The sequence below is a fragment of the Phalacrocorax carbo genome, chromosome 9 (assembly GCF_963921805.1).
Source record: "Phalacrocorax carbo chromosome 9, bPhaCar2.1, whole genome shotgun sequence".
In the NCBI taxonomy this organism is placed as follows: domain Eukaryota; kingdom Metazoa; phylum Chordata; class Aves; order Suliformes; family Phalacrocoracidae; genus Phalacrocorax; species Phalacrocorax carbo.
Genome location: NC_087521.1, coordinates 38,398,689 through 38,415,482, shown reverse-complemented (window position 1 = coordinate 38,415,482; position 16,794 = coordinate 38,398,689). Strand labels below are relative to the sequence as shown.

Genomic DNA, 16,794 nt, shown 5'->3' with positions numbered 1-16,794 from the left:
AGGGAAGGGGAACTAAACTGGGTTTTGGTCTTTCTCCTTTGCTGCTTGGAACAGTCTGGGATACAAATAAGGATCAGGCTGTCGCAGGAGCCAGAGAGGTGGTTGCCAGTCACAAAATGTGCCAAGATGTCAGACAAGACCTAGCTGGGAAGAAGGCACAGACTACACGGTTTGCCCAACGACATGAGGAAGTGTTTGGGTGGATAATGTCAGCATAACCAAACTATTTAGATGGAAACACTAAAAGGACTAAGACCAGTTGCTAGTTTCACAGCAGCGAAGAGCTTAATTTCAGCTTCTTAAATTGCACTTAATTTTAATTTAGCATTTATGGTGGTCAACTTTAATTCATGTTTTAATATTCAAATTTCATGAGTCGCTGAACAATGTGATCCTGTCAATCCAAATTATTGAAAAAACTCCCCAAATGGTTGTGAAACGCGAGTTTGCTTTCCAGTCCAGCATGAAAAGAAATACTAAAGGGTTGTACTCTTGTATCGGAGAGAAAACTGTGCTTTCTGCCAGTTATAATGCTCAACATCTGTCGGACAGCTGAGACCGCACCACGACCTGCAAGCCCCGGACCGCGGCACGTGTCGGTGCTGCCGTGCTGCGGTGCTGCAGGCTGCCTCTGTGGCACTGCCCGCAAACAGCACGTCTTCAGCTCTCAGGGCTGAAAAGCCTCAAGGGGGACGTGTGAGATGGCATCTACGAAAAAAACCTGATTTCAAATATTGGAACTGAATGTGGGTTAAAAGTTGCTTTTTAAAGGCTTAGCTTATAATTTCACAACCAGTTGTGAAAGGGAATCGTGCGACAGTCACAAGTAGTGCTGGACTATAAAGGGAAAAAAGAAACAATTCCTTATGGCGCAGCACGTGGATTAGGAATGCACTGAAAAGGAAAAAAATCCTTTATCGCATCACAAGGCGTGAGGATGTCGCACACCCCCTCGGCGCTCAGGCGGGGGAAGAAGTCAGGACTCGCCATCTCGCTCCCCCGGGGCTGCCCGTCAGGGGTCCAGGACCGGCAGTGCCCCTGTGCTGGAACCCCCCCGTGCCCGAGCACGTCCCCCGCCACTCGGGAGACGCACCGACAAGGCGTGCAGCACCTTGCCCCGCAGCTGGCACCGCAATGCCTCCGGGCTCTGCTACGTGTCTTAACCGGGGTGTTGGGGCGCTGCCATGCAATCGCCATAGAGCGGGATATTTACTACTGCAAAGTGCAGCTTTCGCTCGGGAGGAGAAAGCTTTCACCTCTGAAGGCCTTGCCCAAGTGCCGCTTCCCAGTTAGGCTCTGCCCCATCCTCAATGTGATTATGAGAAGCATAAAGTCACATCAGAGTACGGTACTTCAGTACGTGCCGCACTAGCATGGATGTAAATCCCCCCTTGCTCCTGTTAGGGCTTCCCCGATGATAACATCTGGGGTGATTGCAGCTTTTTGGGACCAGACTTGTGCGGTGGGACTCAACGTTTGTCCGCCTCAACCGCCAACCCGCTGCCCAAGAAGTGCCCTGCAAGGCTTGGCTCCCTCTCCTGAGCACGGCTTACGCCGCCGTTTTGCTGCCTTTCCATCCTTGGAAGCCACGGTCACATCCACGGACTGTGACCACAGGGATGTGAGGCTGAGGATGGCCCGGAGGATCCCAAAGTCCAAACACTAAGGCACAGGGCTTAAAAAATAGCAAGGGAGAATAACAAAATGTAAAGCCATTCACTGACAAAGAAGTTGCACATCAAATGGCATAGGAAAGGCTGGATGTGCGCCTACACCTGGGACCAAGACTGAGAGTATTTGTTTTAGAAGGATGGCAGCGCAGGATCAAGAGGGAAAAACACCTCAGAGAAACCAACCTGAGGTAAATCAGCGATCTAAATCTATCATAAAATACTAAGTTAACTGAAGTATTATCTGAATCATTAGCAATCGGTGGTGAGAAGAGATTAGGGACCCAGAAACACTTGCAAAAATCTGCTACGAACAATTCCCTGGCAAAGGACATATTAAATACTATCGAGCAGGGACCCTACTGGTTGTGCTTCTATTAAATATTAATGACTCCAGCAACACAAGTCAGGGAACTGTGAATGACATCATTATGAGAATGATTACAAGTGCTTTGGCAGGTAGGATTAGAATTCAAAGTGATCTGGATAAATTGGAAAATGGTCTGAAATCAAAGAGACAAAATTCAATAGAGACAAGTGCACATACAAATGAGAGAAAAACAAATATTCAGATACCAGAATAGGGAGCGCCTGCTAGGCAACAGGATTGAAAAAAGCAGCAATGGTGACAGCTGAAGACAAACTGAACATGAGTTAATAATGTCGTCTTGTCACAGAAGTAATATACCGGGCTCTACAGAAGCGGGCGTGACGTGTCAGATATGCAAAGCCGTGCTCCCGCTCCCCGCGGGGCTGAAAACACGCCAGGGCACCGTGTCTGGGGAAGGGTACGTGCCTTGGAGAAAGCCCAGAGGTGCCCGGGAGGTGCGGGACTGTGGTCTTGCGTGGGAGCTGGAAGAAGCCGGCATGGCAGAAGGGGCTGGGGAAGGGCAGGGGGGAGCACAGAGCCGCTGCTGGCGAGATCAGCGCTCAGGCCGGCTGCTGGGAGAAAGTTCTAACTCTCTGGAAAGTTGTGGAAGAACTTAATTAGGGAGCGAATGGAGAACCTCTCGTATGCGGGTTTTGAGACGGGTGGGACGTGGTTTGGTACCTGTCCAACACGGTCTGATGATACCCAGTCCGGCCTCGGATGGCACAGGGGGCCGGCTGGTCTCCTGAAGCGCTTTGCAGCTTGCAGGATTCCTCTCTCATCGCCTTATGTCTATTGACAACATGCGTGTGTCCCAGCCAGCAAAGGAAATCCAGAAGAGCCCTAAGCTGGGCAAGAATCCTAGAATTATCCCTCACCAGTATGTGTCCCCATGGACAACCTTTCATTTTGAGATCTGCCTTCTAGCCAGCTTTTAATCCATGCTAAGGTGCTTCATTGATACTATGCAGTGGCATTTTTGTAGTACCACGCCATGAAAGACTGGGTCAAATCAATGCATTTCAACATACTCTCTCTGTTAAGATCAGCTCTATGGCAGGCTGTACTTAGGTACCTGCACGAGGGAGATAAGCTGCATGTTGCTTCTTGTGCCGTCTCCCAGCTGCAGACGACATTGCACGGCGGTGCTTTCCTACCCTTTAACACACCTCCTCGAACCGCCGGCATCGCTGCGAGAGGTTACAGGAGGCGACAATCTGCAGCACGTTCTTGTCCTGCACTGGTGCCCCCAACCTGTTCCAGGAGACGAAGAAGTCTCTCCCAGTCTCCTGGGTGTCAGATCCCCGTTACCAGAGGGCTGCAGAAGGTTCATCCCACCAGCACGCAGTTCAACTTCAAGCAAAAGGGGCCTCCACCTTCTGTGGGCACATCTACAGGTTTCTTCTGGATTGCTTCAGTGGGGTTTTGTCTGGGTTGGTTGGGTTTTTTTACTTTTGTCGTAGAAGCTCGATAGGTTATGTTATGGAGGACTCTGGTATTTAAGGCCCTGGCACCCCGAGCCACAGAGAGAGCAATTAAGTAAGATAAATGATGAACTGCCAGCTATGCTAGCAAGAACTAAATTGGCTCGGAGAGGATGGTTTCCTGAACGGTCGGGTAGGACAGAAAAGACACATATTAGAACATACATTGAGAGAATCTAAGAACTACAGCTTAGCCGATCTGATGAAATTTCCACACATCCCTGTCTCTAATCACTGGGGACACTGGGACTGGGCTGTTCCCTGAGCCGTTTCTAACCAGGCTTTACCGGGCCAGTTGGCAACAGCTCCAGCGATGCAGGAGCCATGATTTCCTCTGAGGGATGTATTTCATAATGCCCTAGACACTACAAAGAGAGCATCACGTTTCCTCCCATCATCCTTCCGCTGGGGAGCACCTTTCTCTTCCTCCCAGAAGGACAGGCAAGGAGGGAGATGCTCACCAAGCAACCACGAGCATCCAGAACTGAACCAGAAATATCCTCAGTCTTTCCTGTAACGACAGGCTAATAGCCCAGGATCAGAACAGACCGGTGTCCAGACCACACCACCTTTCTAAATCACGGCCTGTTGGGAATAGTGCACAGCTTGCAGAGGAACATTTATCCTTGACTTTAAAATGCCTGCAGCTGAGCAACCGCCGCAGACCTTCCCAAGCTGTTCCCAAGGCAGACCCCCGCCACCCCCGGACATCTCTCATTTCAGGTTTGAGCTAGGCTAGATTTCAAATTCCCATCTCTAAGCCTATCCGGTGTATAGTGCATTGGGGGGTGGGGTGGGGTGTGCGTGTGGTAGGTTTTTTCCTAAAAAAGCTGATATTTTTCCCCAAAAGGCATTATGTTGTTAGATCACTTGGGTTTTTTTGGTAAGTTTGCTCATTTACAAAAAAAAAAATAGACCAGACCTAAAAATAAAAGTCACGGTTGGAAAAGCAGATTTTCTATTTGAAGATGGAAGATCTTGCCAAAATATCCAGGTCATATTTCATAGCTGGGTGTTTAGAAAGTTCCCATCCACTTCTTGGTATTGTTCTGCGTCGTTTGCACAGCACAGGATGCTCACTGCTTTCTTTTCCCCTTCTTCTGTGTAGGTATTAGGGAAGAAAGAGGAGTAGGTAGGAGAATGTCTTAATACCCAGTTACCCCTCTTTTTGTAGTGCAGTAAGTCACGGTATCTTTGCCATTCCGTTTCCTTCACCTGGTGCTAGAACGTGGCACAATTTTGGCAGCGCAGGCCTGACGGCAGCGTGAATTCCCCTGGACCCTCTGCCCTTTCCGCTCCTCCCTCTGCACGTGCAAAGCTTCGCTTGTGAGGAAGCCTAAGGACCGCAAAGCGATGCGAGCTAAAAATCCATCCTGTTTAGTGGAGTTATATGAGCTTTTAAAAATAGAAATAGGGCTCAGGGTATGGCTCTCTCCCGCTAACTCTCCTGCAGTTTGGATTCAACATAAACGTGCATATTAAGCATAAAAAAGACTGAACCAGAAGCAAAGCTCCACTCCAGTCCCCAACTGGACGGCTGCCTCAGCTGCACGAGAGGTTCACGTCAGCAAATTTTCAAAGCCAGCACTTTTACAATGCACTATTTTACCTACCCACCAGAGGTTACAGGATGCCTGTGGTAACCGCACAGAATAATATCACGTAAAGTACAAACACTTTCCTCTCTCGGTGAGGTGTTTCTGTACCAACACAGGAAACTGCTGGAGGTCCTTTTCTCTCCTTTGCTCCTCCTAGACCGACAATATGAAAATCGTTTGTGCCCGTGGCGGGTGGACGCTGCAGGTTTCCATCCCCTGCCTACAAACAGCAAACCCCTCTCCCAGAGGGTTTTGCCGGGCTGTGACCACTCGCGACCTTCCCCGCTGAGAAGCAACAAGCCCGTTGCACCTGCCCTGCCCGCGCTGGCCCCGTGGCCGGGAGGAAGCCCGGCGCTCACCCCGCATCACCGCGCACCCTCCAGCTGGGTCTCGGCACCGCCGGGAGGGCGCGGCACGGCGCTGGGCTGCACCGGGGCAGAAGCAGGCTCAGGCAAGGCAAGAAACGGCCTCAGCACCGGCGCCGGGCGCTCTCGCAGGTGCCTGGGTACAGCTGAGAGCAGCACCGGGCTCTGCCAGCACCCGACCCCACGGGCAGGGCCGCCGCTCAGGGCCGTGCACCGCAACCCCCCGGGGAAGGCAGGGGAAGCAAGGAGGGCATTTCCCAGTGCCCAGGGTGAGGCTGCAGAGGCATTCAAACACCAGGCTCCTGTGGCTTTGTGCTGGCAGAGGGGGGGAATCGGAGGCAGCCGGGCGCTGGGAGACCTCTGCACGCACCGAGCAGCGGCGTCCAGGCGGGACGTGCTAACTTTTGAGTCAATGTGCAGATTAGGCTTTTTGGCAGAGCCTGGAAATTCAATTTGAGCTTTCTTTTATCGTGAAGTCCAGGCTCACACACCAATTACAGCTGTCCCCCAATTAACCTGTAGGGGCACATTTTAAGTTTATAATTCCCAGTGATCATCCAGAGCCCATCTACTCTAAAAAACAGGTTTCACTCCAGTAGAGCTAGGTCTGAACCAGGATAAACAAGAACAGAAGTTGCTACGTTCATTTTAGCGTATGCATAAAAGATAGCTTCCTTCACCTTTGCAAACAGGGGACAATGGTAATTTGTTATGTGCATTAAAATTATAATAATGCTTTTCGGTACCGTCAAGATTACATTAGGAAGCTCTCTGTTCCCAAAGGGAAGATTAAAGTGCAAGTCTAATAGCATGATTTGTTCTTCAGTGGAGTGCTCTTGTGCTGCTTGGAACAAAATATTCCCAGCAGAAAATATCCGAAAGACCCGTGAGAACAGTTTCTTTACAGTACCAGATCTGTGGGAAAGTGAAAGCTACATTTTCTATTTTCGTTGATGAGTTTTCTTGAACGCTAGTAAAGCTTGAATCTGTAGGTAGGTGACCCGTTACCCAGGGAATCTGAAGTAACTTCTGTAAGAAGCTGCAGACGGGTAAGATAACAGACCCAAGGCTGAGACGTTGGGTTTAGGGTCCCGTCCTCCCCGGGAGCACCGCCTGCCCTGCCCACCACCTGAGACAGCAGGAAAGGCAATGCTTGATGCCAGGATTAATTCAGAGCTAATAATAATAGTATTAAGGAAAGAAGACTAGGCTTGGGCAGCAGCACGGGACCCACACCGGCCCTGCAGCTCCCAGGAGGTTCTGGGTGAGCTCTCTGGAGCAACCTGGGTATGCCACAGGTGCCTACTAGGAGAAGCAAAGGGCTTTATCTGCAAAGATGTAACTGAATCCAGAAATTAGGAGAGACAGAAATACACATCCTGCTGGATCTGTTCAGAGCACAATTTCACATGAAAGCACACACCTGTTTTTACTGAAATCTTCCCTGTTTGAATGGATTATTTGCAAATTCACCTTGGACTTGGGTAGGGAAAGCATGATACACACTGACGACGGTAGCAACCCACCGATATACAACCACAGCTGATTTTGGAGCATATAGGACTGGTATATAGCATGTCGTGATGGCAACTTTAGATAGACCCAGAAAGACAGAGTTCGCAACTGATGAACATTAGTCTTTCCCATTTCTCCAAGGAGTCCAAGTGCTTTGTCTAAACTCACAGATCTTTTTCCTCATCTTCTCTCTGGATCTCGTGGCAAACAGATTTCCTTTCACCTCTTGAGACAATCCCCACAGCCCTTTAAGCCGCTTCCACCAAAACCCTCACGCGTAGCATCCCCAGTTTCTGTACGGTGGTACAGCCCAGCGCTGTGCCGCGGGGAAGCCTGCGTTCGGAAGGGAGACCTGCCGCACAGCCCCCTTTCAATGTTACCTCCCGTTCCTTCCCTCTCGCCAGGCACATGAAGGTCTGAATGACGGGCAGAGTTAGGTCCAACAGACAGAGCTATACGGGGCTTGATGTCAAAGGCAGCCTCCCCGTCCCACAGCTGAACACAGCCTCGTCATTTAGCACGAACTGCCTCCAGCCACGTGCCATGTTCGGTGGGGAGGTGGAACGGCCTTCAGCTGGCCGGGTACCCACGGAGAGCTAAATCAGCGCTTCTAACCAACGCAAAACTGTATTCACCTTCTTCTTTGAGCTCTAAAACTCCATGTTTGTTTTTCTGGGAGATGAATCGTGCAACCTTTTGCTAACTCTGCTGCTGCACTTCCCAGCAAGAGCCCAAAATCAACATCTTGAGTTTGCTGTGAAAATCCCCAGGGAATCCAAGAAGCCAAAGAGCACACAAAATTGTCATCCCGGGCTGCGCACAGTGGACTCTGACTGGCAAGTCCTGTGTCAACAGGTCTCATTGACAAGATGAAGCACCGCTATCACACGATAAAATATGACGTGCTGTTAGGAGTGCACTGCATTGCTTCTGATTTTTTAAGCAAAATGGGTTTTTTGCCTTCTTTCTCAACTCTTTCTAGATTTTCATTAAGAGATGCTTCCCTGTAATGGACCACTTTCACTTTTAATCTTAATTAGCAGAGAAACTAAACCCCTGCCAAGCTTTGCGCTGCTTCATTCTATAGCTCAAAATGCATTGGGAATACTTGTGAGACACCAGAACCACTCGTTTTTTCTACCTCTGCAAAAATGATGGAAAGTAACAGAGAATGAGGATTGCAGACACCTCGCAGGATGGCCAGAAGTGGGCTTGAAGCCCTGCCGTAGGGGAGCCGTCGGCTGCTGGTGCACAGCATAGCTCCTCTGCATATAGTGAACACTTTAGGCCTTTTTTCAGCTACTATTCCTGTAAAAGAAAGACATAAAGAAATGGCAGACAGTGCTACCAGCAGAATTCAAAAGGCAGGCACTGCAGCACAGGGAGAACAATTAGAGCCCCAATTAACATACAAGCAATATATCTCCCGACCAGAAATAAGGGTGCTTGCTGAAAGTGAACTTTATCGACTCAGCATTTTCCCAGCTGATTTATTTTGGAGAGAAAATAAGGTAGATCTTTTTTCCCTGACAGATTTGCTCTCTTTTTGTCATGTGTCTAGCCTCTTAGCCGTTTCTCTGTTACTTCACCCATTTAAAGCATAAGATACAATAACCAGGAATACAACATTTCTTCATTAAAAAATACTTCATGCACACAGCAGAAATTGCAGAGGCACTAACAGCAGACTGGGCTTTGCTGCTGTCTCCTCCTGGCCAGGTGAGAAGATGTGAGGAACGCTGGGGGGTGAGAGCAAGGCTCTGTTTAGTTAGCCCCGTGCCCTGGGCTTCAGCAGCGCCCGGGGGCTCCAGCAACAGGGGATATCTGCAGAGAACCTCCTGCCGCACCTTCCCGCCTCTGGCAGGGCAGGGAACCCCCTCGCCAGAGCAGGGTCTTAGTGAACCAGAGGCGTCGCTTCTGCTAAGAGGCGGCAGGTGCTCTGCAAAGGCACCAAACCGAACAGAGTGTGAAAAGTGCTGCTTTCATATCATAAATGCAGGTAAATCCAGTACCACCATCCCAACACCGTGTTCAGCCCTAGCCACCCCACCTGCACATGCTCCTTGTTAACAGGAGGGACAGAGATTTCAGCAGAAATAATTAGAGACCTGAAAAGGCTCTCAGGAAAAGAGAGGAGAGACAGCTTTGTATCAGAAAGCAGAGGGAATCCAAAGAGGGAACATCCCCGTGACACAGTCCTTCAGGCACCACGAGACCCCCTGGTCTTTCAGAGAGAAGACCCAGCCGTTTTATTTTTGTGTGTTCTCCAGTGACTAAGTACCTGAAAACCCAGAGGTAGTCATCTCCCACGCTCACTGTTCTTGCGTATTTCCAAACAAAGATTGTTTTTCTTTGTATCTTTAAACTGGAAGTTGTTAAACCTAGGGGTGTTCTCTCAGTGCCAGGCCTTGACTGGGACACCTGGCACTACCAGGATACAAAATGCCCCGCGTACTAGTCAGAATAACAGCCTAAAATAGGTGTAAAAGAACAGGAAGAAAATAAATGAGGGATTGCAAATAAATGAGAAAACCATGTAATCAAAAAGGTGACAAACTCAGGGTAATAAAACGATTCTTTTCCCTAAAACATATAATTAACTCTAATCCTTCGCTACAAAATTTTACTGAAAAGAGGGACATGACACAGTTCAAAGCTTATAGGGTTGTCGTAGGGTGTTTTTTTTGTTGTTGTTTTGGGTGTGTTTTTGGGGGGCTTTGTTTGTTATTTTCACAGTTAGCAAACAAAATACCCCGAACTGCCGGGCAGGCACTCAGGCTTCGGAGAGGGCTCCTTTCTCTCGCCCAGCGGGCGCGTCTGCCCGCAGAGCAGGGTGACCGTGACCGCCCCTGCCACCGCGCTGCACCCTTGGTTACAGAAGGGAGACCTCACCATTGCACGCTTGGCTGAACTGCAGAAACGATTAGCGTGTCTGATTTTCTCCAGATAACCGAAGTTAACGGGCACAGATGATGGAGACAACTGCAGAAGCACTTTTGTCCGCTCAGTCCCTTACAATTACGCCAGCTCCTCACCCAGTAAACGCCTACCTGCGTGCTCGTGATTAATATTATTAAAACCCACTCACGTACATGGCCTGCATTTATGCTTGCAGAAACAAAGCACAGGTCACTTGTCTGCAGTAGGATGCAGAGAATTGCTTTCCCGGAGCTAATCCCCTGCGTACGCGGGCAGATGAAAGCTTGCCACGGAGGCAGCAGGTGCCCAGCTCCGTCCCCGCGCCCCGGGGACAGCCCGGGCACCGGCCCTTCTCAGCCACGGCACTGATCCCTCCTGCAGGACCTGCTTGTGTATCGGCTGGGTCCTGCCCGGAGAACCTCTCATGCTTTTCATGAGGCTTATCAATGATTAGCACAACACAAACATGTTCCTACCAGCTGCAAAAGCTTTTGTAAGCAAAAGCCTAGAAGTAACCCAAAATGAAATCCACCCTTGCATTGGGTTTGCATGGCAAGGTTTTGATACGGTGGGGGGCTACAGGGGCGGTTTCTGTGAGGAGCTGCTAGAAGTTTCCCATATGTCCAACAGATCCAATGCCAGCCGGCCCCAAACGGACCCGCCGCTGGCCAAGGCTGATGATGGACGATCGGCGCTGGTGGCAGCGCCTCTGGGACAACATATTTAAGAAAGGGGTGGGGAGCAAAAAGCTGGAGAGAGGAGTGAGAATATGTGAGAGGCGCAGCTCTGCAGACACCAAGGTCAGGGAAGAAGGAGGGGAGGAGGTGCTCCAGGTGCCAGAGCAGAGATTCCCCTGCAGCCCGTGGAGGGTAACAGTGACCAGAGACCCACCTGCAGCCCATGGGGACCCCACGCCGGAGCAGGCGGGTGCCCAAAGGAGGCTGTGGCCCCATGGGAAGCCCACGCTGGAGCAGGTTTGCTGGCAGGACTTGTGACCCCGCGGGGGACCCACGCTGGAGCAGCCTGTTGCTGAAGGGCGGCACCCCGGGGAAGGGACCCACGCTGGGGCAGCTCGTGGAGGACTGTCTCCCGTGGGAGGGAGCCCACGCTGGCGCCAAGGAAGAGAAGGAGCGGCAGACACAGCATATGATGGACTGACCACAACTCCTATTCCTTGGCTGCTGCACCACTGGAGGGGAAGTGGTCAAGACTTTGGGAGTAAAGTGAAGCCTGGGAAGAAGGGAGGGGTGGGAGGAAAATCTTTTTAAGATATGTTTTTATCTCTTATTATCCTACTCTGATTTGATTGGTAATAAATTAAGCGCATTTCCCCAAGTCGAGCCTGTGCTCCTCATGAGGGTAATTGGTGGGTGATCCCTCCCTACCCTTCTGTTATATTTTCTCTCCCCTGCTCAGCTGAGGAGAGCAGCAATAGTGGCTTTGGTGGGCACCTGGTATCCAGCCAGGGCCAACCCACCACAAAGCTTTAGAGGAGAGGTCAGACAGAAATCCCTTCCACGTGCTCCCAAATCCACCAGACAATGATATTAAAAGCGCTTTCCAAAGCCCCAGCTAAGACAACTGTCCTGCTCAGTGTCACCAAGTCCCGGTGACCTGCGGGCGGCAGCCGAGCGCCCTGCGCAGGCGCAGGAGCCATCCCCCTCTCGCGATCCACACCAGAAAGGGAACCTTTGCACCCTTCAGCCCGAGAGAAGGTTTGCAGAGCTAGAGGACATGGGTCAGCATCTGCAATTAACTGCACTGAGCCACTCCGGAAAACAAGGCATTTACATGAAATTAAAATGGATCGACCTATGTCTATTTTGTCAAGACGGATCTCATCAAGACCGGTTTGCATAAATATTCTAATCAGTGCTCTCATCCTGTCCCTCTCCTTACAGTCAGTGATAAAGTTATGCTTTTCTCAGAAAATTATTCATGATGTTTATTCATGATGCTGTTTTTTCCCGGGAGCCGTGATCCTCAGAAGAACTGAAGCACCGGGGTGAATACCAACGGCAGGCACGTGCCAGCCAGGACGGGGTGGCTCTCTCTGGTAAGAGGTGTAAGCGGGGGATGCTGAGGGACCAGGGGTGGCATTGCATTACTAAGGCCATCCATCCAGGCCGGGGACACCAAGATACAACCTGACAAAGTTCAGAGGCTCACGAATACGAAACCAGTTTTATACAGAGAGACAGGTTACAGGCACTTGACCTTTTTAATTTATCCAAGGGAAGAGTAACGGCCAATTTCACTGTGTTCTTTAGTACCATCATGGGGAGGTGATTCTAATACCAGGCAGCTCTTTAATTTAGCAAAAAAAAAAATGTCATAATGAAAGCCAAAGGCTGGAAGGAGAAACTAAACAAATCCAGACTAGGAATAAAGTTAATTAAGCAGTGAAGCAGCTAACCTAATAGGGAGCAAATTCTCTATCCTTTGAAGACTTAATTACATGATTATTCTTGAGAAGATGCCCTAGCTCAGAGGTTTCGGGTTTCATGGGGAGCCCTGGGTGGGAGCTGGGTGCTCCCTGGGTGCTCACCACCCTCGGCAGGGCCCTACGCTGGGCTTGGGAATCGGGCTCAGCTCTTTCTTTACTTTACTGGGCAACAAGGGGAAATTCAGGCTAAGGTTTTACAGGTGTTTACGAGCTGACTTGCAACTCCAGGTCTTGCTGCCAAAGTCTCTTTTAAAAGTGGGTATTAGCTACGCAAACCATTTATCTGGCATTCCTGAATGAAGCAGCATCCAAATGACTTTGGGCCTCGGGTTTCTATAAAGCGTGGTGAAGCTCATGACATCCACCCTGCCCAAGGGCCAAACCCCGTGCCCCGCTGCCACCCGCCCGCTGCCGGCTCGTCCCAGGCTCTGGGCCGCAGGTGAGACAACCGGTGGGCGCCGAGGACCTAACTCTGCAGGTATCTTCTCGACCTTTACACAGCGCATCGCACTTCTGTTTTGCCAAGATCTAAATAATACCAAGTATACAGATATCTCATAAAGCCAGTGGTCACCTGAGCTTCCCAAAATAGCTCAGACAGGGAGCTACAAACATGAAACAGTGAAAGCTCCCTAGAGCACAACTATTTCAGATATGCACCTGAAAAATAAAATGCCTGGCAGACTTTCTTTTACAGCAGGGACCGTTTCAGACCACGTTGCATAGTACGTAAGAGAAAAGGCAAAATAGGAAGCAACCCTGAGAAGCAATAAACTAGCCAGAGGATGCTCACTGGGACAGCAGTGTAAGGTGGTCGCTTCTCTCTCCCACCCACCCTTTTCAGCAACGGGGTGTGGTTGGACCACTCTGAGCATCCCTCAGAGGCTGTTGCAGGATTTCAACCTCTTTAGCAAGGCCTGTTGTGACAGGACAAGGGGGAATGGCTTTAAATTAAAGGAGGGTAGATTTAGACTGGATATAAGGAAAATATTTTTTGCGGGGAGGGTGGTAAAACCCTGGCCCAGGTTGCCCAGAGAGGTGGTCGATGCCCCATCCCTGGGAACATCCCAGGCCAGGCTGGACGGGGCTCTGAGCAACCTGCTCTAGCTGAAGATGTCCCTGCTCATGGCAGGGGGTTGGGCTGGATGGGCTCTAAAGGCCCCTTCCCACCCAAACTATTTTATGATTCCGTACTCCCCAACAACGAGAGCAGCCCCACCTGCTCTAGTGGATGAACAACCCGCTCTGGTGCCCTGCCAAGATTTTTGATGGTCCATGGCAGTGCTTGCTTGCAGTTAAAAGGTAAAGTGTCCGGAGATCAAGGAGAAAAGTGAGAGCTCTGGGGGCCACAATCACATATGACTGATTTTGCTGCCACACTAAAAACGGCAGAAAAAAGAAAAGTAAAGAAAAAATTTTAATGTGACAGGACACATGACAAGAGGCACACTTTGCTGAGCAAAACAGAGGGGAAGTGCCATTAATCAGCAGATGCTGTTGAGAAACATGGGTTGCTGCCACTTCCAGAGGTCCTGGGCAGAAGAGAGTGCAGCTGCAGAAATAGCAGACCTTGCTGAGCTACAGCATCCAACTCTGCCTACAGTCCCATCTTTATCACCACAGGCACACCAGAAATAGGTATATTTTCCAGCAGGGAGCAAAGAAAAATGACAAAATTAGAGGCTAAAGAGAAGGGGGTGGAAAAAACCCAAACCCAACAGAGAGACCGCAAGGGAAGAGCAGAAGCTGCTCTGCAGCTCCTCAAGACACAGCCAACTGTTCTGAAGGACGACGACGAATGGGAGTTATAATAAAAGTGGACTCAGCTGTTAGCATGGGGCTGAAGAAAAGTCATATTTTAAAACGGACTGAAGACAAGCAGAAAACGAAAGTCTGGTGAAGTTAAACTAGGATGACACACACGCACAGACCCCCCCCCCCCAAAAGCAAACAATCTTTGACCAGGCATAAATTAATACAGGCATATGTGGTACATCTTTGTAAAACCTCATTATCTTGTTTGGGAAAGTAGCAACAGGAAACAAAATTATGAAAGGACACATCAGCTTCTCTGACTTCAAAAAAAAAAATTAAATCTGTCAGTAAAGCAGCAGCTTTTTCCACATGACATTTACCTGGAGACCTGTTCAACAGGTAGGAGTAAAAGGTCTCGGCGAGCAGGTACGGGGCACAAAGGACACGACAGCACCCGTGTTCCTGCTAGGCTGGAGCTGATAGCCCTGTCTGATTCAAACTCTGCTGAAAATATCACAAAAGTGATTTATCAGTAATCCAAGGGGACAAAGCGGGCAAGGTTTGGACGTAGCAGATGTGGCTGGGAGGTGGCCCAGATAAGTTCAGACGGGACCCTGTCGCAAGCGCAGGCCTGTGGCTATGGCCGGTCACACCAAATTGTCACAAATACGGCCTTGTGCATCCTCCGGCTGCACCAGATGGTCGGGAATATGATCTGTTACACAGCTTCGGTTACAATTTAAGATTTATTAATATAACTTTGGAGATAGATCACAGCATTAGGCTGTATAATTCTTAACAGCACCAGCCAATTTAAAACAGCAATTTGATGGAATTTTTTACAATCAATGTAGCGATTTAGTTAAAGGTCTGAGAACGGTGAGGGTCGCTCTGTCACTTCTATAGGAATGCACGAAGGAACCCTGAGGAATACTCGAGCCAGGATGACCCAGAGGGGCTGTGGGTGCCGGGGATAAGGGGGGACCCTCCCCCTCGCTTCCTGAACCCCGTGCAGAGCGTCCGGGCGCGCCTGGGTCCGCTCTTAGTCTCAGGCTTGGTCAACGGTTTATGAGAACAGGGGTAACGTATATAACAGTCAAATCGCACCGCCCCCCCCCAGGTTAACCTGCGAATAAAACTTCATCAGTTACTCACGGTTAGGCGCAGCCGCCGGCGAACCCCCCGAAATGCGGCCTTCGCGTCCCCGCGCAACCGCCCGCAGAGGGTCCGTCGGGCCTTGCGCAACCGCCCCCGAGGGGCGCCCCAGCCCCGGGGAGCTGCGGGGTCACCCAGCCCGCCGCGGCCTGGGGGGCTCCGGGGGTCCCCCCTCGGGCGGAGGCGGCTGCCTTTGGCCGGTGTTTTACCTCCCGGCGCACGGGCCCGGGTGGCGGGGGGCAGCGGCCGCCCCCGGGCCCGAGTCGTTACGGCCGAGGTCGGAGCGCGGCGGGGCTTATCCTGGGGCCTGAGGGTGGTCCCGCGGCGCCATTCGGGCAGGGGGTGGCCCGGCGGGGGGCAGGGACTGCCCGGCGCCCGAGTCGTTGTCACCGAGGGAAGAGCACCGCAGGGCCCGTTCCGGGACCCCAGGGAGGCCGGGGGGGCTGCACCACCACAGACTCGCATATGAAACTTGCTGGAAACGGTTACACAAGAACAAAACCACTTAAGGTTATCTAATGCAACTTTGACATTCAGCTTAAAAAGGACATTCGCCTCCACGTGAGGTATTTCCATATCAGGGAAGATGGAGGAATCCTTAAGAGTAGGATCGGAAAATACATGAAAAGAGTTGATATGGTGGAAGGAGACTGTTTCTGCAAAGGAAAGGCATCCAGCATGAATCTGAGTGCTCTAAGGGGGACATCAACATACAAGCAAGAGATGTGTTTCATTCCTCTCTCCAGAACCCAGGGAGGATTTCATGTTTCTCTGAGTCTGGTCTTCTATTCTTCACCACCATTCCTATTAAATTGCTGATGCAGAAATCAAACTTAACGGTCTGCAACTTGCAGTATCATCTTTGCCATCCTTTTAAAAAGGAGGTAGACCTTTCTGTTCTCTGACATCGAGGCTGAACTAAGCAATAGTTTATGGACTAGTCTGCAGTGTTAAAACATGCTGCACCCTGGTCCCTTCAGCTCTCGGGACAATGCTGTCCAGCCCTGGGCACTCTGCTGCACTTTCAGCCTGTTCTCAAAGGTCTTTCGGAGGACCTTTAGGTAAGGCAGTCGCAGACCTGCTGTCTGCAGAGAGCAGCTGCGGGGCTGAAACCTTGCCTCTCCCAGAGCACTTGTCACAAAGAATTCATCAAACTTCCCTGCTTGCTTCCCCTCCCCACCTCCATGAACTCTTGGCCTCAGCAGTTACGCCTCAGCTGATCCCTACAGGAAGAGGTTTTTGTTAGTTCCCAAGCCTGTTGCTCCTCAGAAAAACTCTGAGCCCTGTTAAGTGCAAATCTGCAGTAATTAGCTAGTGCTTATGCTCTTCCCTATTTTCCTCCTTTAGGAAAGATCTGCACGCTTTGGGGACTGCCTTTTCACTCTTGGAGATGTGAAAGGGGAGCGCGTCCTCGGAGCACTCCGTGATGGGCACAAGGCAGTCAGAGCCTCCTGCCTGCTATATCCCACATGATGTCTATTTTCCACAAGCATTTCTGCTGCATTATCTGATCCCTT

General features: G+C 50.5%; 1 long non-coding RNA gene across 2 annotated transcripts in view; it reads right to left on the bottom strand.

Moving 5' to 3' along the window:
- Positions 1–15,492, bottom strand: part of LOC135314959 (uncharacterized) — a 56,900-nt gene extending 41,408 nt beyond the window's left edge. For both annotated transcript variants that reach the window (XR_010374373.1, XR_010374372.1), the window contains exon 1: positions 15,278–15,492. This is a non-coding gene — a long non-coding RNA (uncharacterized LOC135314959). The remainder of the gene's footprint in view (positions 1–15,277) is intronic.
- Between the last annotated feature and the right edge of the window lie 1,302 nt (positions 15,493–16,794).